The following is a 3,488-nucleotide window of genomic DNA, read 5'->3' as shown; positions in this document are numbered from 1 at the left end:
TTATCTTGCCTTCCAAGTGTTCTCGGCTTTCAAACTTACATGTGGAGGTTCGAAGGAGAAGGATTTTTGTCAGGGTACATGGTAACATATAAATAATCCCTTTCTGGAATTCTAAGATAGAATCTCATAGTCCCACTCAGGATTTTCTTTCAGCCTTTTGTTCATTTGGAACTACTGAAGAGACTTCCAGTGAAACACTGACTGGTTTTTAAAACTCATATCTTTGGTAGATTTTATATTTGATAAGTCTTTCTTTAGTTCTCTTGTTTTGTTTTGGTTTGGTTTTTTTTGGTTTTTCTCTGGTACCGGGAACCGAACTCACGACCTTGCGCTTGCCAGGCAGGCGCTTTGCCGCTCAGCTAAATCCCCAGCCCCCTCTTTAGTTCTCTTACACAGTTTTACTATTCAATAAGTAGCAATGAGGCAGACAGCTTTCCCAATATTGTTATAGAGTAGGTCATTTATTTTATTTAATAATATCCATTTCACCAGAATCTATGGTACAGCCAAGTTTTGTTTATTTGTTTGTTTTTGGGGTTTTCTGTTTTGTTTTTTGTTTTGTTTTGTTTTTGGTACTGGGAATCTAGCTCAGGACCTTGCACTTGCCAGGGAGGCGCTCTGCCACTGAGCTATCTTCCTGGCCCCTACAGCCAAATTTTCATTCCTGATGCAAAAGGAACCCTTGAATATCCAGCAATATTTTCTTCATTTTAATTTAAGTTTTCCTGAAAGTCTCCTCGGGGGTCATCTCCCCTCACCTACTGATCTCTTCAGAACCACAGTCTGGCCCCAAAGCCTTTAGCACACTCCCAGTTTTTTCTTAAGGCACTGACTACTCTGGGAGCTGATATTTATTTTAATTTTCCATTACATGATGTACGTACACTAGCAGCGTTAAATTAGCAGCATTAAATCCCCAATTAGTAGCATTACATAATAGTTCTTTCCTCAATAATTATTTTTACCTTCACTTAAGGAAAGGCATAGGAGGACCAGCTTTCTGTCTAAGATACATGGACTTTAGAAAGAAGAATTGAAAGCTAGGCGTGAAAATTTAGCTGTAATCATGTTTATCGGGTATCAGTGCTAGATGCACAATGCAAGCTGGGGAAGGTTTTCCTCAGTTTCCAGATAGGGCTTGTATGCTCTAGTTTGAGCTCCCTTGCAGCTTGATGACTGGCTTTCAAGGATAAGATCCCAGAACGAGTGACCGTGGCAGTTCCACTTGTCATGTCACTTTATCTTGTCTAGGTTCAGAAGTCATACAGCATTGAAGCATTCTGTTCACCAATCTTATTTCTCTAGAAAGAAAAATAACAATAATAAAACCCACTGCCTGTTAGGAAATGAGGATATTTAAGGAAACATGTGACTCAAAATATCTCTGTGACTGCTTTTTGACAATGATAATACACCACAAGGATAGATGCCGCAGTGCAATATTGAAAAATCAGCGCTATGTGCAAAAAGCTCATGTTAATAAATATTTCATTGATATATTACAGCAAACTGGACAGGGATATGACTAGAATTTTAATCCATTATGCTACAATTTTATATCTTAACAAAAACACAGTCTTATTATTTTCTACGCATGTCATTAGTCACTGAATTATGTTGTTCATAACAGTACATAACACAGTAATGTCTTTTGTATATGTGTAATTAATAAAATTTATTTCAAGTAGACGTTCTACTAAAATATTTAACAGTCACCACAATGTCTGAAAAACAAGGGGGTCACAAATAACACACTGGAAAAAATAAGCTTTATTTCTAAGTTTCCCATACTAGACTCACGTTTCTCCTCTTCTTGGCGTTAGCCTCCCAGGGTGTTGGAACTGGAGGTGTGTGCCACCCCGTCCAGCTTAACGTTCTTGTTTCATGTAAAAATAGGCAAGTATGCAAGAGTGTGTCAAGTGCTGGTATTTAGAAAGCATGTTTTAAATCAATGTTTTGTCAGCATGACTTAAAATCCATAAATTATTCCAGTTTGAGGGTTAAAAGGAAGAGATTAATGTAGCAAGAATGAGGTAAATATAATATTTTATTGCAAAGGAATGATGATAAGAGGAATTATGTGCATTAGCACAGGAGAATCTACAATCATAGCTTCAGTAGTCCACAGTTATATACTAAATATAATACAAAAATGATGCCTTGTGGAATTATTGTTGTCAAACAGCACAATAACTGTAATCTCTATTCTATTCCTCTGAACCTGGAGGCAAACCTTAGTGGAGTAAAATTATTATTCTCTGACAGTAGGTAGTTATTGCAAAAAAATCTTTGCATGAAAGAAAATTTTTTTAGAATTCCAGATCTTGTAATTTCAGTTTTTGACCCCTTGGCCTTAAATTTAAGTTTGTGTGTGTGTGTGTAGGTAACTGAACAACAAAGAGTTACAGAAGCAGGTTATTAAAATTATTCTCATTTTGCTAATTGCATCATAATGAGATAAAGATGTCTTAATTTCTTTCAAGGACACAGCTGTTGCTTAGAGCACAGCTATGGATAAGATAGCAATGACCTCTGCTTTAAAATGAATGGAATGGCATGGAGCTTAATGTGATATGGAAATTTCAAATTGTTTTAATAGCCATTATCTACACATCAGTAATTACTCTATTAATTACAACTTTTAGTCACATTTATTATTGTGTAATTCCAAACACTTGACAATCATCTTCCTAAATAACATTTCAGATATCAATATATAAAAGGCCCACTGAAATACATGTGATAATCTTCCCATTATGTTCCTTAAATGTTTTCTTGCATCTTTTCAAAAAATTACTTTCTTATTCTATGCATAATAAAATTAATTTTTTATAGTAGAAGTCATCAGTGCTGACTCTCTGTACAGTGAGATGTGGACAACACTGGGTATGAAAGAATGGACTATACATTGCAAGTTGTTTAGCAGTAGCAGCCGTAAATTCACTCCAAAGATGTGGCTCAAAAATATTTCCAGGCACTGCCATAAGTCCCCTGAGACAAAATCACTACAGGTTGAGAACTACTCTCTACAAAAACATGTGGTTTTTTTTTTTTTCTATTTAAAGAAATGAGACTTAGCAATTTAAAAAGAGTGAGTTTCTGACAGCAGGGGTGTACAATATAAGTACATAATTAACAATTATCTCATCAAATGATAGACAAACCAGAAAATAACACATAAAGCTGTGGAAAATCAGAACACCACTATCAAACATCATGATCAAATTCAACCAAGATGATGAACACCCACATTTACTTCGAGTACACACAGAATATTCATCAAGTTGATCTTTGTCCATAATATTAATCTTAGCAGATATTAAATAACTGAATTCATACATAATATGTACTGTAATCTGTAACAGTTTTGGACAACATACTCAATGATAGTGATAAATGAGAGCCTAGAGAATAAAATAAGATCCATGAATTCTGAAATAAAAATGTGAAGAAAATGAGAGGAAAGCTGTTTTATTTTATTTTATTTT

The 3,488-nt window shown here is 34.9% G+C and overlaps 1 long non-coding RNA gene across 1 annotated transcript in view; it reads right to left on the bottom strand.

The window, feature by feature from the left end:
- Window positions 1-1,053: 1,053 nt before the first annotated feature.
- Window positions 1,054-3,488, bottom strand: part of LOC102021816 — a 20,034-nt gene continuing 17,599 nt past the window's right edge. Inside the window, exon 2 of the long non-coding RNA XR_262420.1 lies at window positions 1,054-1,301. This is a non-coding gene — a long non-coding RNA (uncharacterized LOC102021816). The remainder of the gene's footprint in view (window positions 1,302-3,488) is intronic.

This window comes from Chinchilla lanigera, unplaced genomic scaffold (assembly GCF_000276665.1).
Source record: "Chinchilla lanigera isolate Chin_1 unplaced genomic scaffold, ChiLan1.0 scaffold00046, whole genome shotgun sequence".
NCBI lineage: Eukaryota > Metazoa > Chordata > Mammalia > Rodentia > Chinchillidae > Chinchilla > Chinchilla lanigera.
Note: the sequence above shows the minus strand (reverse complement) of the source record. Positions and strands in the feature narration are given on the sequence as shown.